Source organism: Balaenoptera borealis (genome assembly GCF_965194805.1).
Source record: "Balaenoptera borealis genome assembly, chromosome: 6".
In the NCBI taxonomy this organism is placed as follows: Eukaryota; Metazoa; Chordata; class Mammalia; order Artiodactyla; family Balaenopteridae; genus Balaenoptera; species Balaenoptera borealis.
Window position 1 is genome coordinate 73,279,741 of NC_138863.1, and position 23,319 is coordinate 73,303,059.

At 38.7% G+C, this 23,319-nt stretch overlaps 2 protein-coding genes and 1 pseudogene across 23 annotated transcripts in view; 1 reads left to right on the plus strand and 2 right to left on the minus strand.

Annotated features, from left to right (window-relative positions):
• The window catches only part of LOC309630263 (heterogeneous nuclear ribonucleoprotein R pseudogene), a 499,447-nt pseudogene extending 476,434 nt beyond the window's left edge, over positions 1-23,013 (plus strand). Inside the window, exon 2 of the transcript XR_014249523.1 lies at positions 542-23,013. The product of XR_014249523.1 is annotated as a heterogeneous nuclear ribonucleoprotein R pseudogene (transcript). The remainder of the gene's footprint in view (positions 1-541) is intronic.
• The window catches only part of PKP4 (plakophilin 4), a 246,574-nt gene that overhangs the window by 212,796 nt on the left and 10,459 nt on the right, over positions 1-23,319 (minus strand). The window lies entirely within an intron of this gene.
• Positions 1-23,319, minus strand: part of UPP2 (uridine phosphorylase 2) — a 454,968-nt gene that overhangs the window by 76,330 nt on the left and 355,319 nt on the right. The window lies entirely within an intron of this gene.

Sequence of the window (23,319 nt, forward strand, 5' to 3'; positions counted from 1 at the left end):
ACTATTTCCCACTTCCAAACTTCAACTCCCTATTGACAAAATAGCTATTATCACCAGGTAAAGCCCAACAGCAATTTTTAAAAACAGCCATTATAAGTGGAATTTTGGGGGCTTCCCTGGTGGTGCAGTGGTTAAGAATCCACCTGCCAATCCAGAGGACACGGGTTCGAGCCCTGGTCTGGGAAGATTCCCACATGCCGCGAAGCAACTAGGCCCATGAGCCACAACTACTGAGCCTGCGCTCTAGAGCCGGCAAGCCACAACTACTGAGCCCGTGTGCCACAACTACTGAAGCCCGTGCACCTAGAGCCCATGCTCTGCAACGAGAAGCCACCGCAATAAGAAGCCCATGCACCACAAAGAAGAGTAGCGGGGGCTCGCCACAACTAGAGAAAGCCCACGCGCAGCAACGAAAACCCAACGAAGCCAAAAATAAATAAATAATTTTTTTTTAAAGTGGAAATTTGTTATTTTTTTTGAAAGTATACAAAAATACATATACTTTACTTATGTATGTTTTAACCCCCTCAAAACATTCTAGTAAACGTTATTTGCCTGCAGATACCATATTTGCTTTCCCTCCAAAGCTTTTTAATTTTTTTTGATTTGGTAACCAGGTCTGTTACCACATAGGTACCAGAAGCCTAGCATGAAAGAAAGGTGGAGAGCTAATGCCCTAAGTCCCCTTGCATCACTATGTGCACAGTGATACCAACCTGCTGGCCCAATGACTGTTCATAAGCTAAATTCACACATTCTGGCTACAAGTATCCCAATTTCACCCTTCAAAAATCCTAGGTAGATGCCATCTGGTACTAATGATTTGCACACCCTTAAATTGACGGAAAATATTTTAAGTAAATCCAGCTGTTTGATCTAGCATTTCTAATGCATCAATTTAAAAACACAATTTGAGATGTCTCCTAATTGTTAATCCTTAATAATGACTGACAGCTGAAGAAAAATGATTCCTATTGTTAGGTGTTTTCTCAAAGAAGGCGGGGCTGGGGGTTGGGAGAGAGCCCCGACAAGGGATTCAGAGCTCATCAGCATGTGAGCCAAACCTGAGGAATCCAGACTCCCCTCACCTTAATGTCTTCCTACTATACCTTGTTAAAGTTTTGCTGGACATAATTATATTTTTACCATATCTACTTTTGTCTTATTTGATAAACATTGCTTTATAAATTATTTCCACTGATTATTCCCAAAGGCAAGAAAATTTTGTAAACCACATGGGCTTAAATGTAGTGAGTAGAATTTAGTTTCTGATACCCTGACACTGAAAAGAACGGGTTAATAAACCTTGGAGATCTGAGTGGGAAGGGGCTCAGAAAAGAGAGCTCATGGCAAAAAACCATCTGCCTGCGTCCAGCTAAGGCAGGCAGCCAAAGGGGCAGGAGAACCTGCATCAGTATTTCAAGTGTCATTATTAGATACCAGGAACATTTTAGAGCACAGAGATGGTTTTCAGGCATGCCACGCCAACTCCACAGGAGGAACAAAATACAATACATGTAGTGTACAGAAAGGGACACATATCATTTTCCCCAGCAAGTAATTTTTAGCTTCAGAAACCTTTTTCACTTGTCAGGAGCAAACTCAAAAAGATTAAGATAGTGTGACCGCATTAAAATTGCCTTCACAGGGGCTTCCCTGGCGGTGCAGTGGTTAAGGATCCACCTGCCAATGCAGGGGACGTGGGTTCGAGCCCTGGTCTGGGAAGATCCCACATGCCGCGGAGCAACTAAGCCCGTGTGCCACAACTACTGAGCCTGCGCTCTAGAGTCCACGAGCCACAACTACTGAGCTCGCGTGCCACAACTACTGAAGCCTGTGCGCCTAGAGCCTGTGCTCCACAACAAGAGAAGCCACGACAATGAGAAGCCCGCGCACCGCAATGAAGAGTAGCGCCTGCTCGCCACAACTAGAGAAAACCCACGCGCAGCAACGAAGACCCAACACAGCCAAAAAAAAAAAACCCAAAACAAACAAAGAAACAAATAAATTAATAAATAAACAAAAAGGAAAGCAGACTTCGGGCCAAGGGAAGGAATTTCGAATTTACCCTAATTGCAATGGTTTAACCTATTAAAAAAAAAATTGAATTCACAACTATAAAAAGTATAACTCTAGGAAGTTACTGTAAACAGTAACTCAAAAAAGAGACACCCAGATATGCTAATATCCAGTGAAATAACATCAGAAGAGTTAAGATGGTATATAAATTTCATACCTATGACATAAGGTTTCTGAAGGAAAAAATTAACTTCACTCTACCTGGATGAGATTTTTTTGTTTTTGTTGTAAATTAAACATCCTTATCAAAAAGCAAAATATTAGATATCTGGATGTAGAGAATGTGAACTGAAGAGATTTAGCAAAATCCTAAGGTTCAACTCCAGCCATTGTAGAGATGAGAAAATAATGGCTCAGAGAGATGTAATGCCTTCTCCAAGACTGCTAAGGTAGTCAACAGAAGTGGAGACAAGTCTTCTTTTGAAAGACAGTGCCTGGCTTTCCTGTTCTTATCTGTTTCCAGATACCTTTTGGACAGCTCTTTTTAAACAGGCCTTGTCCTTTTCCTGACTCAGAAGCAAATTCTAAGTTCTTTCAGCACAAAGCTGTCAAGGATCACGATATTGACAACACTGCTTTTCTTGGAAGTGACATTCCATCCTCCTAAGGAATATTGAATTTATTAGAAGTGAATAATAAATTTAGACCCTGCTCAAGAGAAAGGTATGAATTCCAGGAAGGAGGGATCACAGGAGGCTATCTTAAAAGCTGTCTACCATATCCTACCATATATTGGATACCTGGATATCAGTGAGACAGGGAGGATCCAACAGGGTCAAGACAGGGTCAGGGGTGATCCCTTCTTCTTTGTGGATGCTTCCTCACATTGGTGGGACAATGTTAAGTGGTACAGAGAAAAAGAAAATAAAATAAGGAAAGCGCACATGGTACATATGTGAATTCAGCAAGGCACCACCTCTGGAGAAGCCTCAGTTGTCAGAGGAAGACCAAGTGAAGAGTCATCTCTGAAGAAGATGAAGGAAGTGCTGAGAAGGTGAAGGAATTCTAGACAGGATAACATGTGCTAGTGAGTGCTAAAGAAGAGGATGCCCCAAGCACATCGCAGGGTAAACAAATATTTGTTAAATTAAGCTTTTATATGTTTTTTAAGTTTATACCCTATCTGCATCTTACATCTCTCCCTCAAAAATATTTTTATAATCTGGTTTCATGAGAATGTGAAATTTGATTTGTAGCGCATGTGTACAGAAATCTACTGTAAAATAGTTAGGAATGATTTAGTGGGTAGCAGTGATAAATTTGTGGGTATAGAGGGAAGAAACTGAAAAATGTGGAAGGTCTACCTAGAAGATGATCTGATCCTGTGGAACGAATTCAGAAGTGAATAATTCCCTAACTGAAGAAACAAATCAACATTTTCATTTATGATTTAGGCACATCTCAGGAGTTTTCTACTTAATTTATCATACACATTATATTTCGTCACCAGATTTACAAGACACAAACACTGGCCAAATCTTTGTTTTTCATTCATTCATTTGACATCACTGAGTCCCTATGAGCCAGGATGGTGCCTGGCAGTGGGACAGTGCAATGTCCTTACTCAGCAATCAAAACGTATAAAGAAAAAAAAGTGTGGAACAGTATCTGCAGCAACTATTCCAACACTCAAATTCTTTTAGCACAAATCTATCAAAATTTAACTTGAACAATTATATAAACATTATACCTGAACAAAACAAAACTCTAAACCCCTAAGTGCTTTCTACATAGGACATCACTCACATTTAACTCACAACAGCAGCATGGTCAAACAGAGGCCTTTTCTTTTTACATCAGAAAACTAAGCTTTGTATTACCATTCTACTACTTACTAGCTTCAAGATCCTAGGCAAGTCACAGATAATCTTTCAGTCCATTTCCTGGTGTGTAAAACATATACGATGATAATATTGTATACTTACAAAGATGATGGTGAAGACAACTGGTAAATAAGAAAATATACAGAACCATTGTACGGTTCACACAAATGCACTTTTTTTTTTAATAGTGGCATCTTTTTTAAAAAAATAAAATTATTTATTTATTTATTTTATTTTGGCTGCGTTGGGTCCTCGTTGCTGCGCACGGGGTTTCTTTTAGTTGCGGCGAGTGGGAGCTACTCTGCGTTGCGGTGCACGGGCTTCTCATTGCGGTGGCTTCTCTTGTTGTGGAGCACGGGCTCTAGGTGCATGGGCTTCAGTAGTTGTGGCTCGCAGGCTCAGTAATTGTGGCTCACGGGCTCTAGAGCACAGGCTCAGTAATTGTGGCTCACGGGCTCTAGAGCACAGGCTCAGTAGTTGTGGCGCATGGGCTGAGCTGCTCCGCGGCACGTGGGATCTTCCTGGACTAGGGCTCGAACCCGTGCCTCCTGCACTGGCAGGTGGATTCTTAACCACTGTGCCACCAGGGAAGCCCCCACAAGGGCACTTTTAAAAAGGCTTTGTGCCAGTTTAAAATGTCCCATTTATGGCCTTAAGGCTCCACTATGTCACTTGCAACTGTTTTTAACTATTACACAAAGCTCACAGGCTCGTGCTGTAATCACTACTACAGGTTGAACCACACTGTGTGATAAACTCCATGTTCCAGCCGCTTCTCTGTGTTCTCTGTCCCACCCTTGTTTACAGTTATACCATATATAAGGATGTGGATGTAACATTTCCTAAGGCATGTATCACAGGGCTGGAAACAGGTATATGACTATGAAGTTATATACAAGTTACATGGAAGATACTTTTCTTTGTGTTTAAAACGTTACCGTCATTCTGACAATAACCATTCTTTGCATGCACAGCTATGACTGAAACGACCAGTGCCCAAATAACCTTACTCAACCTACAAGGACTGTCACTGGACCCATGCATTGTCTATGATCCAGCCTCGAGCTTTCCACATTCAAGAGGGACCATCCCAAGCAAATAGAATGGCTTTCAATCACCGTTATTCTATACTTCATGATGATGGCATGTTGCTAAAAGGTGCATCTTTCAAGACTACTTCCCAAATTGTTTGCCATGTAGCAGTTATTAATTTATTATGCTTTATTTAATCAATTCTCTGCCTTATGATTTAGTTGAGAAGAGCTGGATTTGGAATATGGGCCACTTTGTTCTAAACCCCACCCTATACTTGAAACCCACAGCTCTTAGTAAGCTGCAGCACTGCTCAAACAGCTGGATGAGATCTGTAGGTCTTAGGGATCTCACAGTCATTCAAAACTTTGTGCTTTAAGTCTTTAGTCTCACCTAAAACTCAGTCCTACACTGCCACTAAACAATTAGCTCTCAAAAAAATCCATTAGATGTAATGGAAAGTGTTCAGTCATATTTTGTTTAAATTTCTTGACTTCACCTTATTAAAGCTTACTTTAATAACCTCAAAGGAAAAAACATTCTACTTTTTTATGACACAATTAATATTGTCTCCATACTTCATACAACTTAATATAATAAAAATCTCTTTTTATATCATATCAAACATATTCAAACAGGAAGAAACTAGTTAAATTATAACCTATCACAAAAGTAAAAATTTAGAAACTGAGCTGCCAAGTATCTTCAAAATAATTTTACTATGATTATAAATTAAATGCCAAAAACACAATTCTCCTTATCAAATTCCATTTTTGTAATGCTTTTAGTTTGAACTCCACTCTTAATGATTACATAGATTTAATTAGAAATAAAAAATTCAGTGTGGCCCAAATCAGAATAGGTATTCTTTTGGTAATAAAATATGAATGCTGTTTAAAAGTTTTAAATAAATTAAAATAACAAGATACTATAAACATAACCTTAATTAGATTGCATATGCCAATGTATTTTAATTACTGACATAATGGATGGCTGTTACTGAACATAAGCTAATTAATACCTATTCTCATACTCGTGATCAAAACAAAACTACAAAAACAAATCTCTAACCATTATGAAGTTACACATTTTTTATATTAGAATCCAACTTGCTTTATAGAAATTTCAGTATCATTCCCCAATTTTACAAATGATAATGAACTAAAGGATTAAATATCTTTGCTTCTAAAAGGTTCTGATCTCATGTTCAAGCTCAGAGATGAGTCATGTCAGACCACTTTCATTTATTCTTTCAACAAATATACACCAACCACCTAGTGCATGTCAGATGCTTATAAAGAGCTCTAAAAACACAATGAAAAAGGGGGAAAGGACACAGATCCTCCCTCATAGGATTTACAGTGCCTTCGTGGAACTTAGAACTCGCTTGTGGCGGGGAGAGACTTCAATCAAACAATACTACAAATGAGTGTGAAATTCTGAACAACAGTGTTATGGGTTACACTGAGAGCCTATCTCAGGCAGCACAGAGAGTGGTTATGAGCATGGGGTCTAGATTAATTGCCATGGACTGAAATTCCAGCTCTGTCACTTCCTAGCTGCGTATCTCTAGATGACATACTTCACTGTTTTGTGTTTCCATGTTCTCTTCTGTAAAATAGAGCTATTAATCCCTGGCTCCGTTGGGTTTTTGTGAGAATTAAATGAATTAATTCACATAAAATGCTCAGGATAGTTCCTCCATATAATAAGCACTCAGTAAACAATGACTATTATTTTAAGAGAAGCTGGAAATTTGGACTCGTGTGCAGGCCAGGCTGCCAGTTTGGAACTTCTGCTTAGAGAGGAAGGCAGGTCACGCAAGGCCTCGTAGATCATAGTCAGGCTTTCAGTCTTTATCTCAGAGCAATGGTCAGTCATGTAAGTACTGAAGCAACCTAATCAAATGGCACTTTATTTTTTCTTTTTAAAGATCTGGCACTTGAGGAAAACAATAAAATAATTCTAGACCATCACCACCCAATTGAACTGCCGGTGATGATGGAAATGTATACTTGTGTTGTCCTGTGTGGCAGCCACTAGCCATGTGCAGCTATCAAGCACTTGAAGCGCAGCCAGTGTGACTGAGGAACTGAGGTTTTAATTTTAATTAATTTAAATTTAAACACAGCTAAACATGGCTCGTGGATATATATTAGACAGCACAGATAGATAATTAAGGCATGACAGACCCCATTTAACAAATCTATAAACTTTATCGATATTGCTCTAAGTAGAATATAGTAAAATATCACTAACATTCACGACCACGTTTTAAAATCTGACACTAAAGCTATAAACTAATTTGGCACCATTTCAATAATACGTATGGGTAAGTAATGTTAATTAGTATAACCAGTTTTGCTTTTCATGTGTTATGTGATAGTCAATTCTCCATGTATTTTACCCATACATTATCATTCATTCCTACAAAATTTCCTCTCCCCAAAAGTAATCACATACTTGTAATAAAAGCACTTGAAATAAGCCAATCTAAAAATAGGCAAGGAAGTGAATAGACATTTTTCCAAAGACATACAAATAGCCAATAAGCACATGAAAATATGCTCCAATGTCATCAGTCATTAGGGAAATATACATCAAAACTACAATGAGTTATCACTGTATACCCATTAGGAAAGCCTGTAATTAAAGACAGACAATACCAAGTGTTGGTGAGAATGTAGAGGACTGGAACCCCCACATACTGCTGGTGGGAAAGTAAAACAGTGCAGCTGTTTTGGACACAGCCTGACAGTAACTCAGAAAGTTAAACAGAGAGTTATCATAGGCACCAGCAATTCCACTCCTAGGTATATACCGAGAAGAACTGAAAACATATGTTTACATAAAAACACACATGAATGTCCACAGCAGCATTTTCTTAATAGCCAAAAAATGAAAACCCAGATTCCATCAGCTGATAAAGGATAAGCAAAAGGTAGTCTGTCCAAACAATACAATATTATTCAGTCATAAAAAGGAATGAAATACTGATTTGTGCTACAATATGGATGAATCTTGAAAATACTATGCTAAGCGGCTTGACACAAAAGTTCACACATTGTATGATTCTATTTATATGAAATGTCCAGAACTGGCAAATCCATAGAGGAAGTAAACAAGTGGTTCCCGGAGATGGGGGTGGGGGGAGGAAATGGGGAATGACTAATTAACAGGTATGGGGTTTATTTTGGGGGTGAAAATGTTTTGGAATTAGATAGTGATGATAATTGCCCAACTCTGTAAATGTACTAAAAGCCACTGAATTGTTACGTGAATTATATCTCAATTTTTAAAAGCACTTCAATATTTGGTTTAAAAATTTTGTTAATTTCCTGTTCATATAATTTTTCTTTAAACATCTTGGGATGCTTTTTTTTCCTCTCTCTCTAAAGAAATACTAGCCATTTTATTAGGTGGTTTTGTGTAAGAATAGGTATTTGCAAACAAAAATTCTGTATAGGAGGCAAATTTTAAAAGTTGCTAGTTACTTAAAAAGGACATAGAGATATAGAAGTCTATTTGGCTCTCTCTGTGAAGCAATAGCACTTCTGAGCTAAAGTTTGAGAAGACAGAATTCCTCTTTCTGACATTCTCCTGAGCTGACAAAGGAGGGATCTGAAAGATGAAGACTGAAGCCACATGGGCAGCCCTGGTTGACGCTTAGAGCTGAAACAAAACTGAGAAGCCAAGTTATGGGCAGACCCTGGATTTCAACATTAAATCAAGTAAACATGAGAAATGAGCTGAAATTTCTCTCCCTGAAGATACAAAGAGAAAGTAGGGTAAAGAATAAGGCAAGTAAAGAAGCAACCCAAGTGTCCATCAACCGATGAATGGATAAAGAAGATGCAGTATATGTATGTATGTGTACGTACGCGCGCGCACACACACACACACACACACACTGGAATATTACTCAACCATAAAAAATGAAGTTTTGCCATTTGCAACAATGTGGATAGACCTAGAGGGTATTATGCTTAGTGAAATAAGTCAGACAGAGAAAGACAAATACTCTATATTACTTACATGTGGAATATAAAAAATAAAACAAATGTATATAACAAAACAGAAACAGACTCACAGATACAGAAAACAAACTAGTGGGGGGCTTCCCTGGTGGCGCAGTGGTTGAGAATCTGCCTGCTAATGCAGGGGACACGGGTTCGAGCCCTCGTCTGGGAAGATCCCACGTGCCGCCGGGCAACTGGGCCTGTGAGCCACAACTGCTGAGCCTGCGCATCTGGAGCCTGTGCTCCGCAGTGGGAGAGGCCACGATGGTGAGGGGCCCGTGCACCGCGATGAAGAGTGGCCCCCGCTTGCCGCAACTAGAGGAAGCCCTCGCACAGAAACGAAGACCCAACACAGCCAATAAATAAATAAATAAAAATTAAAGGTGTTAATAATTTAAAAAAAAAGAAAAACTAGTGGTCACCAGCAGGGAGGGGGGCGAGGGGTAAGATAGGGGCATGGGATTAAGAGATACAAACTACTATGTATAAAATAAATAAGCAACAGGGATATATTATACAGCACAGGAAAATATAGCCATTATTTTGTAATAACATTAAATGGGGGCTTCCCTGGTGGCACAGTGGTTAAGAATCCACCTGCCAATGCAGGGGACACGGGTTCAAGCCCTGGTCCAGGAAGATCCCACATGCCATGGAGCAACTAAGCCCGTGCGCCACAACTACTGACCCTGCACTCTAGAGCCCGCAAGCCACAACTACTGAGCCTGCGTGCTGCAACTACTGAAGCCCGCATGCCTAGAGCCCGTGCTCCACAACAAGAGAAGCCACCACAATGAGGAGCTCATGCACCGCAACGAAGAGTAGCCCCTGCTCACTGCAACTACAGAAAGCCTGCGTGCAGCAACGAAGACCCAACACAGGTTGGGTCTTTATGTTGTATTTTTATTTTACAAATATAAAAATAAATAAAATAAATAAATTTATTTTAAAAATATTAAATGGAATATAATCTGTAAATACTGAATCACTACATACACCTGAAATTAATATTGTAAATCAACTGTTTCAATTTAAAAAAAAAAGACAAGGAGAGGGAAGTACAAAATTTGCATAAATCCAAAAGAAATCATAAATGCTTCAGAAATACATTTCCATTTCATGACTTGGAAAAGAACTGTTTGTCTGGGTCATACAGTAAGTCAGAGACTAAATAATAAATCAAAGAGTAATTAATACTTATGAACTCTTATTCAGCTGTCAACAATGACAGAGAGTAGGATTACCACCTGTTATAAGTTAATGAAGTTTTCTTCCCTTAAAACAGTTGCTATTAGTTGAATTCTTTTCATGATTGATAAATATATCGAAATTCTCATTTTAAGTACAAAAATGTCAAACTGCCTATGGAAACTTAAACAGGAAAATACCAAGAAAAAGAAAAATTTAAATTTATGCTACATTTAAAAGTTAGCTACTATTTAACATCTAAATTGTTGAAGAGCTGAAAGGCTGAAAAAAAATAATATCGCTTAAGTAACTCTTATTAACAGAAAAAGAAAAATAAGAAAAACCTCCTGAAGGATCCTGGCTTGGCAGCCCTGCCTAGAAAAGAAATGGGAGCAAGTCCCTTCCATCAAAGTACTTCGGGGGTGGAATTTACTAACTCTAATATACTGGGGGAAAAGTGTCAAGAAATCATACAACCATAACAAAGATTTTCAGCATCTAAAAGCCTATATATATACATATATATTATATATATATATAAATGATACATATTATCATTTTATAAAATGAAAAGGATAAACACCAACTTCAGAAACCCTAAGCAAATTTGGCAAAACAAGATTTCTCAAATCTGAACGACAGTGTTCATCATAATGGGTGTTCATTACACTAGTCTCTGTACTTTTCTGTATTTGCAATATTCCATAAAAACCCTAAAAAAAGTCTCATTAGCATTAGCGATCACCAGTTTCTATTTACCCCAAAAGTTCAAATTATGTTTTTCTTTTTATTGAGGTATAATTGACATATAACATTATATTAGTTTCAGGTATACAACACAATGATTCAATATTTGTACATATTGTGAAATGATCACCACAGTAAGTCTAGTAAACATCTGTCACTCCAGTTATAAAACTTCTTTTCTTGTGATGAGAACTTTTAAGTTCTACTCTTTTAGCAACGTTCAAATATGTAACAGTGAAATAGTCACCATGCTTTACATTACATCCTCAGGAGTTATTTATTTTATAACTGGAAATTTGTATCTTTTTTTTTTTAAAACATCTTTATTGGAGTATAATTGCTTCACAATGGTGTGTTAGTTTCTGCTTTATAACAAAGTGAATCAGTTATATATATACATATATTCCCGTATCTCCTCCCTCTTGCGTCTCCCTCCCACCCTCCCTATCCCACCCCTCTAGGTGGTCACAAAGCACCGAGCTGATCTCCCTGTGCTATGCGGCTGCTTCCCACTAACTATCTATTTTACATTTGGTAGTGTATATATGTCCATGCCACTCTCTCACTTCGTCCCAGCTTACCCTTCCCCCTCCCCGTGTCCTCAAGTCCATTCTCTGCATCTGCGTCTTTATTCCTGTCCTGCCCTTAGGTTCTTCAGAACCATTTTTTTTTTTAGATTCCATATATATGTGTTAGCATACGGTATTTGTTTCTCTCTTTCTGACTGACTTCACTCTGTATGACAGACTCTAGGTCCATCCACCTCACTACAAATAACTCAATTTCGTTTCTTTTTATGGCTGAGTAATTGTACTGTATATATGTGCCACAGGAAATTTGTATCTTTTGACCCCTTTCACCCATCACACTTCAAATTATGTTTTTGAACAACTACCAAAATATTATGTAGCTAATTAATATTTTGTTTGTACTTCACCATGTTGCTTCAGGTTTAAGCCATTACTAATAACTTAGGTGGTTCAGTCAAAAATATTTATCAAGCTATTTAATAGGAAAAAAATGAGATACTGCCGAGGTGGACAGACGACAGATGACACATGCTTACTAATGATTCCATTTATTTTAATTATACCTACTACAACACTTTTAAAATGTGTGTCTTTCAGTACAAAGAATTTAAAGACCACATATACTGTCGGCATAGTCCAAAGTGTTTATTAAACTTTGAAAATCAAAATCATAGCAAGTCATCTGCTTGTGAGCATCTTATCTTACAATATTCTAACTCACTGAATGGGAGAAACAAAGCATACAAAGCATAATGTGATTACTTTTAAGGCACAGAAGTAAATTTATTGAATGCTTCCCTAATTAAAAAATAATAACCTAAGTAGTGATTATGTCTTTATAATCTGGGATAAAGCTAAAATTCCTCCTTATTCAACAACCTCACATCTTGTAGCTAACATGAGGTTAAATTTCAAACCACACCCTTTCAGAAAGAAAACTGCAAATTTAAGATCTCTAACCTTTGCCAGTCTATTTTAGAACACTGAAAATGTTTTTAGCCTGAACCAGAAGTTTCTCTCTAGAACGCAAGAGCTAAGACTATAAACTTTGTTCCTGGCTTATCGGTTACATATATGAGGCATTATAATAGTTAGCAACTTATTATCTGCATACCTCAGAAGCTGGTCCCTACAGCTTAGCTGGCATGGGGCTTTAGCCATTTTTTTAATAAGGAATTGTTACCAGGAAATTGAACCTCAGCCTAATCCCAGTTGATCAATATGATAGAATTCCAGGGAACCCTGGTATCTCACTTCTCTTCACAGGGTCTGTTCCTTGCTGCTTGGCTTTCAGAGAAATCAGGCCACAATTAATACTTCAACGGCGCAGGAGCTGATACTTCTGCTGCAGTGAAGTAGTTCATTCACTTTGGCAAGGTTTTCTCCCGATTCCTTATTTGCAAAAAGCACACCGCCAGGTTAGTTGGCCTAGATCATTTCCTGTTTTTAAATTTTTGTGTGTGGGGGAGGGAGGGGGATTAAAGTCCTGAATTCTCATCTAAATTAGCTTATGAGAGACATGGTACCTTGCCCAGGATGCTGCGATGCAATCCCACTGGACTTGCAGTTTTGAGAAAGTTTCCTGTGGCCTTGAAACAGTTGGGCCATCAACGGCTGTCAACAAGTTTTCTTCCTCTCCTTGGCACACATAATGGAGGCGGACTGTGGATTAAAGGCTTGTGGAATGCACTGAGCTCCTGTGTGTGTCTGCACAGCACTGGGCATGTAGACATCTAAGGGTTGGAAGTACCTTCTGGCCAAACTAAGAGGTCAGGTTCAGACTCCAGACCTAAAGATCTGGCCATCTCCAGTGTTCCTAAGTCAGAGATACCTAATCAGCACTTAAGATTTCTGTAATTACTGATGATGGTTTCACTGCTTTACTTTGATATAATGACTAATGGATACAAACTGGTTCCTATCCTGAATTTGTTTCTGGTCACCAACAAATTCAGGATAGGAACAAGTCTGATACCAGTGAAGCAAAGACTTTATGTACTGAACAAATTACAGCAAAAAGTGCCTCACAGCTACACAAATTTGGATAATGTGAATTCACATACAAAAATTTATATATAACCAAACGTACTGGCAGCCAAACTCCTGGAATTTGTGGCTGGTTAGCTTGGTAGGCAGACCTACTTTAGTGACTTCATTAATCTTGCCATGACTCACCTCCGCATTTCATAGGACTGAATTTTTTGTATCCCACTAACACTATCATGGCAGGGTTTGACTGTTGCCCTTAAGAGATTATTTTTAAATTGACTAGCTCGGTAGCATGGATAGGGCTTCCCCGCCCCCTCTGAGTTTCTTAGATTTAAATAAAATGACCATAAGAAATGATACTTGAAGCAACAAGAAAACTGAACTACATCAATAGAAGACAAATCCTGATGCAAATTTCTTTCACATATCACTCACTGCCACCTCACCAATTTCTCTTGGGGCCTAAGATTTTGTTCAATAGTATCTTTAGTTTAGCTTCTCATATTTACTTGTCAACATCCCAATGCACCACTAGACCAAAGCTTCAAGTACTAAGGCCAGCTATTTAACATGAAGCAGAAAGATTTTCCTGGGTTAGGCCATTTCATCAAGATTATAAGTCCAAGAATAGATAGAGGGGGACATGTGAATGTCTTGGTGACACGGTGAGAATGAATGATTCAGGGACAAGCGACTTGATTCATCTCACACTGAACATTTGAGTCATTCAGGAAAAGTATCTTGTATTTACTTTTTAGAAAAAGGTACATTTTGAATATGCAGAACAGTTTGATTCCATTTTTTTGAAGACATTTGAATGTCAAATCTAGGGCTATATCTGGATTCCATAACACTTGTGTGTGGTGAGGTGTTTTTTTTAGCACTTCCTAAAATTTTAAAGCATAAAGCAGCAATTACTATACAAAGATAAAAAAGAACTAATACAACCTAAAACCTAAAATCAAACACAAAATTAATCCATGAGGTGACAGAAAGAGATGTTAGCTCTCAGTAAGATCAACATATCTTTTCAACAAACCTGGCTAATAATTTGGGGATATTAACATGGTTTCGGTTTAGGCTTCAGGTCATGACTTAGGTCTCACTGTTTTTCAGCTTCAAATTTAGACCTGCCTTGGAGACTGGATGACCAAAATGATATCAGTAACACAAATTCCATAGATGCTGCATATGCGCCATTGTTTCCTGCCACCCAACCTGAAGTCAAGTCTCCCAAGTAACTCTTCCAGAGTAACCCAAGTAGAGGGAACCACTGGAGCAGCAAACTGATTACCTTAAGAAGTAAAGCAGAGATGTGGCCTACAGAGAACAATCTGGCATCCATCAAGGGAAGGACTCAGTGGGATTCTGGGAGGCCCAGACTGCAAAGGCTATTCCCACAAAGGATGACCAGGCTGCAGATACCCACAGACACAACCCCTGAGGAAGCACCTACATCTCCTGATCCAGGAATGTACATGAACCTGAGTCACCACCTCTCCAGATCTCAGGTTCTTCTCCTGTAAAAGGAAGGGGCTGCATATTGTGATTCCATAAACATTAACCTTGTCAGCAGTGTTCTCCTCAAAGTGTGGCCATCATATCTGTGGCTTAACTTTAACACAGTCATACATTTAAAAAGGAATTTGATGGTTTATAACAAAATACCTACAGTGATCACCTCTGGATCCAGGTAAATATAGGTGGGTTTCACTTCCTTCTTTTGTGGTTTTCTGAATTTAAAGATTTTTCTATAACAGTGTGGATCACATTTATAATTAGAAAAAAAAAAAACGATTTTAAAAGTGAATTTTCCTATATTTAAAATAGCAGTTCTCTAATCCAAAACTGATACTATTTTAATTCAGTTAAACCTTCAGAGGATGAGCTCCCTATTCAAAGTGAGGAAAGGGATGGTAAAATGTTGACACTACAATACATTTTTGCAGTGCATGTGGATGATAAAGTTAAACCTGAAATCCTATCTTTAAAATCCGGGGTTGAGATATGCCCACATGTGTACCTATAATGTTCCAGTGATTTCCTGATTGCATCTAAAAAGATTCACTGTACCAGTCCTCTGAAAGGGAAAAAACTGCTCTAAAGTCTTAAGCTAAAGGAAAAAAAAAAAAAAAAAAAAGATGTTTCTTTACCTTTATTGCAATTATCCTCTCTCTTTGGAGGGGAGAAGCAAAGAACCATTTGAAAATCTGTTGAAAGTTGTAACTCCTCTCAAAAAAAAAAAAAAAAAAGTCAAATCTCCTTGATTTTGTTGATTGTTCCTAATACACAGAACTTCAAATGTCTGAAAATCTATGTGAATTGTAACTGTATTGAGTTGGAATTCCCCAGAATCAGACCCAAGACAAGGATTGGCGTGCAAGTAATTGACTTAGGAGGTGGACAAGTAAGGTACGGAAGAAAGTGACTACGGGGTACATTAGTGAGCAGGTCACTGCTCTGAGCAAATGGATCTCCCGTCTGCTGGGGACCTCAGGAGCCTGCAGAGGACAGGCCGCAGGGATGTCTCAACTAAGGGGCCAAGAAGCTGGGCTACTGGTCCAGCTCCTGTTAGTTGATGGTTGGGGGCTACTCCTAGGGAAGAAAACCTCCTGGCATTTCTGACCTGACCCAACATTGGTAGCAGAGCCTTCAGGCTAGAAGTCCCAGGGGTTTGCAGTAGGAAGCTGTCAGGTCAGAAGACAATGACTTGATGGTGAGTGCCATGGCATGCGAGCAGGGCACAGACAGAATATGCTGCCACCATTAAATGTAAGAAGAAAAGTGCCCTTATTTAGATTAAAATGCAAACTACAATGTCTACACTTACTGAGCGCCCACTCTGTGCCAGGCACAGTTTTATGACTGTTAGTCCACAATCTAGTGGCGAGACAGCACATAGACAGGTTACTGAAAAATAAAAAAGCTCTACTAAAAAGATTTAAAAACTGGGGCCAGGGGTTCTTGACACTGGAAGTGGAAAGATTAGCTTCTTCAAAGGGGCTGTAAACGTATGTAACATTTCCTCCAGGAGAACAAAGAAACAGCAGAGATTTCACCCTGATGACAGCCACGAAAACACCACGCAGTCTGCCAACTCACAATTTTCTTCAACTCAGAGAGCTGAAACCTCAGTATAACCAACTAACCTGAAGTTAAGGAAAGAGAGGCACCTCCAAGGAGATGGACCTGCTTACCTGGGGCAATGCTGCCAATTGCCGGCAAGAAGAAATGAGCTAGTAAACTGGTAAAGGCTAAATGTGGGCAAGCAAGAGAATACAGAACTCTGCAGGACCACAGACAGGAGGTGAACCCACACTCAGGTTCTTCTACGTGGACCTCCCCAGGTGCCGACATAAAAGCCTGGCCAGAGTCCGGAGACCGCCTCCCACTAGGGTGCAGGCCTGGGGAGGAGAACAGCAACTGCCTTGGGAGAGGCACGAAATACCACCTGGATCCTTCTCTCCTATCTCTGCTAGAGAAAACAGGACCTTAAACTGCTGAGGGAAGGGCAAAAAACCCTGTGTTCCTTAGGACACTGGTGAAAGCCCACTGTAGCTGGGAATTTGTGAGTATAGCGTAGGCATCCTATTCTATGAATAGTTTAACTCAAGTACAGCATGCTTGTTATAAACACAGCTTCCAGACCCTGGTCCCTCCTTCAGCCAGGCCACCAACCTAAGCCTCTTCTCAACAAGCACCATGGAGCCACCTGGGGTAGAGGAATCGCTCAGGGATTTGGAGGGGAAGGAGAGAAAACCATGGCCCAAAAGGGGGCTTTGGTGGAAGAAACGTTTTAAAGATGAAGACGTGAGCCTGATTACGGATGGGGCCAGGAAAGTCAAAGAATAGGATTAATAATGATCAGGGAGTAAGGAGGATGGGTTATAAATCACTTGGCATGAATTTTCTTCTGAATGTTACATCAATGTAGTTGCTTAGACATGCAAGTTTAACTTCTGTTTGAAATAAGGGGGGAAAGCCTACATGAATAGATTCTGGATTAAGTTTAGTATCAGATTTAATTTTTACAGTCAAGAACAATTAAATTGTCTGCTCGAATTTTCTGGATCACGAGAGCTATTCACAATGAAATGTCTAACGTTTTGCTCATTGTGAAAAAGGAAAAAAAGCCTTCAAGTGCTGACACGAAAAACTGTGCTTTATTTCAAACTGTGCAAATCACTGCAGTAACAGAAGCTCATCACACATATGAGAGAAGACATACTGGAAGTAAGATTCCTCTCTTCTCCTAGTGGGTCTGCCATAAGCAGTAGCTTCCAACTAAGTATCAATGAACGCCTGTTTTACTATTTCTCCAATCTGATTCATAGTTACAAAATCAGGACAATTTCCTTCTTCTATTAATTGCCATTTATTGAACTAAGCATTATTTCAAAGAAACGAAGCGCTAGTCGTTGAAAAGTAATTCCATTTCAGATACCACATTAAACTTAACAGAGGCATTTAAACATTTTTGATGATTGAAAAATTAAACATGCTTAAATTATTCAGTCTCGTTCTACAGCTAGCCCAAACTTAAATAAATCTTATCACATGGTTTCTAAAAGATATAGAGTAAAAATGTATTCTTCCCCAGCTCTTTCTCTCCTCCAAAAAGCTTTAAGAAGCTCAGCGCAGAACTGAAAATTAAAATGAATCCAATAAAAGTGAATGAAAAATTATCTTCAGACCAACTCTATCAGTTTTAATGTCTTTACAAGCAAACTGAGTCACAGAGAAGGGGCCAGCAGACTAGTTACAGCCTATACTTTCCCTATCAGGAGGGTCAATCTCCTAAGCTTCTTAAAAGCAGTAAAAACTGAGACCATAGGATACAGCATAGATTTGTTATATCTTAAATATTAAAAACATGAAATGCCAAGATATATTTATTTAAAGTAACTGAAATTGTAAGTCAGGATTTTTCTTTTCTTTTTTTCTGCTCTGAAGCTACTTTATGGAAATTTAAAAATCAGATGAAATTTCTGTGTCTTAGATCGGCATTAAAAGAAAAAATAAGGGAAGGGAGAGGGCTCTGCTTTGGCTTTCCTTCAATTATGAAGCAAGGTGATACTCTGCATACTAAATTAATTCCATTTCGTATGTTGTTTAACTTACTTTGCATACCTACACTTCTATGTGTTCCAGGCAGTTTTTAAATTTAATTTTCGAAGCAAAACTACAAATCAAAGATGTTCAGAGCAACCATTTTCTTTCTCTTACCCACAGAATCATGGACAAGTTTTAACATAAGCTTCTTGAGGACAAGCACTCTGTTTTATACCTTTGCTGCCCTGACGTGTCTCAGCCTGCGGGCGGAACGCGGGAGAGGAAAAGACTCTGGCAGACTTGAAGGTGCCACACAGATGAAGACAATCGAGCCTCTCTGCAGTCAGTAAGGACATTTCTGGCATCTCTGAGGCTCACCTGCTACTGTAACAACACTTCTAAGAGTGAACGTCCTGAATGTAGGGACTAGGCCTTTCCCAAATCATTTCCGTACTCCTTCCCATACCGAGCACTGGGGCTCTATAATAAATGGTTCTTGACTAGAATTCTCTGAATTCTACTGAAAATTTCAAAAGATAAGCCCAAGTTTTTTTTAACTTGATGAGATTTTTTTTTTAATACACTTGTGAGCATGGTCCTTTCTTTTTTTAAAAATTTTATTTATTTAATTTATTTATTTTTGGCTGCATTGGGTCTTTGTTGCTGTGTGCGGGTTTTCTCTAGTTGCGGCGAGCGGGGGCTACTCTTCGTTGCGGTGCGCGGGCTTCTCATTGCGGTGGCTTCTCTTGTTGTGGAGCACAGGCTCTAGGCGCACGGGCTTCAGTAGTTGTGGCACGTGGGCTTCACTAGTTGTGGCTCACGGGCTCTAGAGCGCAGGCTCAGTAGTTGTGGCGCACGGGCTTAGTTGCTCCGCGGCATGTGGGATCTTCCCGGACCAGGGCTCGAACCCACGTCCCCTGCATTGGCAGGCGGATTCTTAACCACAGTGCCACCAGGGAAGTCCCTTTGATGAGATTTTAAGTGATGAAAAAAATAAGATCACACATTCTTGTACATCAAATGCTTTCCATAATACATTAACCAAATATTAACTAACTACTAAATAACAACTATCTTATTTCAGTATGAAGAACTGAACCACAAACTGAACTTACAGTTTATTTTGATACTTTTTTTATTACTGTGACTCTCTTATAATTTCCTTGCTAGTGAAATGAAGGCAGTATAGTATATCACCTAGTTTTACAGAGTTATTAGAAGGATTAAATAGATATTAATAGAAATGCTTTGGAAACTAAAGCTATATCATATTGCTGTGTTAACCAAAAAACATTTACAGTTTTGTTATTTTTTTTATAATTGGTCCCAGCTACTCTCTATACCAGCTGCAACAGAATTTTCTGCAATGACAGAAACGTTTTGTATCTGCCTATTACTATAGCCACTTGTCCTATGTGGCTATTCAGCACTTAAAATGTGGCTAGTGAGGACAAGAAACTGAATTTTTAATTTAAAAATTTAAATAGTCCATGTGGTCAGTAGCTACTAGATTGGACATCACAACTCTGCAGCTTCAAAAACATATAACTTTTCACTGTTTAAAAAAAAAAAAAAGTTCAAGAGATAAAATTTTCTTTGTTTTCTCAGTCGCAGTGTTCACTCTTTTCAACATGGGACAGTACTATATAAAAATAAGAGACAACAACTTAGAGAAGCAAAACCCCACTTAATACAGCTTATTTGGCAAAGGGGTCTTTAAGAACAAACCATCAAAACTTCATTTTGATGTAGCTTATTTGACAACTGAGGTCTCCAAAACATCTAAATGGCATATACCAAAAACTGGCACATACTAGGCGCTTCGCAAATAACTATTAATGAAAGAAGGACACGAGAGACTATCTTTCGTATACATCTCAGCATTCCTTAGAGGTTGGTCCTACCCACCAACATCACCAGCAGGCACAGCCTCTACTTCCTGAATGAGCTCTACTTGAAATGTGTCACTTGGTAGATAGCAAACATACAAGACAAGGTCCCTGCCTTGAGAGCTACGATCAACTTGGAGGAAAGAGACAAGAGAAAAGTTAATCAGTAGATGTTAACAGTCTAACACAACAACAGAAAAACCACCATGGGGAATTTATCATTAAAAGCCAGAGAAAAGAGACATTTGGAGAAGGAGAGATGACCATCAGCCAGTGGTCTGAGGTCACACACACGAGGAAGGATTTGAACCAGGTCTTGGAGGACTGTGAGGATTGAAACAGACAGCACAGGGAGTCAGGAAACAGTGAGTAGAAACTGGTTTTGCTGATGCAGAAGGTTCAGGAAGGAGAGTAATTAAGGTTTGATTGTGAAGGGCGTTTATTGGTAGGCAGGCTGGAGTCTAAAGCGATCCTGCAGGGTGAAAAATGGGGACTCACTAAAGGTTAGAGTGGAGAGGGATGACTAAGGTTATAAACAAAGTATTTCATTATTCATTTACCCAAAGCAGGCATCTGGTGCTTAATATGTATGTCAGGCACATTGCTAGGTGAGCGTTACAATGACGGCTGTGACACAGTTCTAACCTGGACAGTGCTCACAATACAGCCAGGAACACAGACAGAGAAATAACTTGAACACTGTGTGACACATATTTGTAGCAGAGTTACATGCAAAGTGCTAAGAAGCACAGGTGGGAAGGTTTAAATCTGCAGAGAAGGGCAAAGGAGGCTTCACCAAGGAGGGGTCATCAAGTTAGACCTTGAAGGGAAAAAACCATGGGCTCACCAGGCAGAGAAGGGCATACTAGCTACCTACAGAAAGCCTTTGGGAAATCTACAATTTGTTGGGAAGATCATACTTCTACGAAATTAAAAGGTGCTGAGGTTGTATCATTCAAATATAGAGAAAGGATCAAATCCTTAAAAGCACAGTGTTGAAGAAGAGTGTTACTGTATAAGTTATGTTTTAGGACTAATTGTAGTCATCACTTGTCTTCCTCAGCTATGATTTCAGAAGACTGTGAACGTTAAAAAACATTGATAAAAATCTTAGACTAAATATAAACAATACAGAACAAGATATAAAACTAATTAAATGATCTGATAGCATTTTAACCATGAAAAGAAACATATTAGACATTCAAGGTAAAAAGGGTATAAAAACAAATCAAATTATCAATTGCAATAATTTTACTTAGACCAGACACAATTTCAACATTTTTCTCTGGCAGAAATTGTACCCAATAATCATGCAAAAAGCAAGGGGAAAACTTGGTGGGGGGGAGGAGGGATGAGAAAACTGTGCTTTAGAAAACATCTTCTCTTCTAGGAAAGAAAGCAGACTCCTTGCCTTTAAAAGTTCCAGGTATGCTTGTTGGCTTCCACCTGACAACTGGATTGATTCCAATCACATACAAGGATACTGTCTTCATTTTAAATCCCTAGTTCGCCTGTGAGCATGGTACAAAATAAACTTTTGTTTTAAAAGAATATTACTACAATTGTTTACATCATATATAGGTGAAGTTCTGAAAAAACTAACATTAACAATTACATTTTAAAATACAGAATTGTTATTGGAAATTAAATATACCTCCTGTCTAAAACAAAACAAAATATAACAGAAACAAACAAACAAACCCTGAAGTCAAGCTACAAAGTAACTTCATGAATTCCATTTAAAATCAATGATGAGACTAATGTTCATAGCATTATTTACAATTGCCAAGATATGGAAGCAACCTAAGTGCCCATCAGTAAATAAATGGATAAAGAAGATGTGGGGGGCTTCCCTGGTGGCGCAGTGGTTGGGAATCCGCCTGCCAATGTGGGGGACACTGGCTCGAGCCCTGGCCCAGGAAGATCCCACATGCCGTGGAGCAACTAAGCCTGTGCGCCACAACTACTGAGCCTGTGCTTTAGAGCCCGTGAGCCACAATTACTGAGCCTGCAAGCCACAACTACTGAAGCCCGTGCGCCTAGAGCCCGTGCTCCACAACAAGAGAAGCCACCGCAATGAGAAGCCCGCGCACCGCAATGAAGAGTAGCCCCCGCTCGCTGCAACTAGAGAGAGCCCATGCGCAGCAAACAAGACCCAACACAGCCAAAAATAAACAAAAAAAAATTTTTTTTAAAAGTTGTGGTATATATATACAGTGGAATACTACTCAGCCATAAAAAAGAATAAAATTTTGCCATTTGCACCAACATGGATGAACTTAGAGGGCATTATGCTAAGTGAAATAAGTCAGAGAAACAATGATATCACTTATATATGGAATCTAAAAAAATGCAACAAACTAGTGAATGTAACAAAAAAGAAGCAGACTCACAGATGTAGAGGACAAACTAGTTCTCTGTATCCAACAGGGAGAGGGAATGTGGGAGGGGCAATATAGGGGTAGGGGATTAAGAGATACAAACTATTCGGTATAAAATAAGCTACAAAGATGTATTGTACAACACAGGAATGTAGCCAATATTTTTTAATACCTGTAAATGGAGTATAATCTTTAAAAATTGTGAATCACTATATTGTACACCTGTAACTTATATAACACTGTTCATCACCTATAAATCAATAAAAAAATGAAACAAAATAAAATCAATGATGCGATTCTGCTAAAAATAAGGTAAACTAATAGGAGGCAGTATTTTTAAAATACTCGGTAATAAAAGATAAAAGACTCGGTTTCACAACGTTTTTGTAATTTACCAAAACTATAAATCTAACTTTTAAATTACCGAGGTCACATGTAATTCAGTGTATAATTATAGAAAGGAAGCTTTAAAAATTATAATTTAATCCAGTAATTGCATTCCTGGACATTTATTTCCCTCAGAGAAATATAAACTTGTAACATAAAAACCTGTATACAGATATGTCTAGTAGCTCTGTAAATTGAAAATA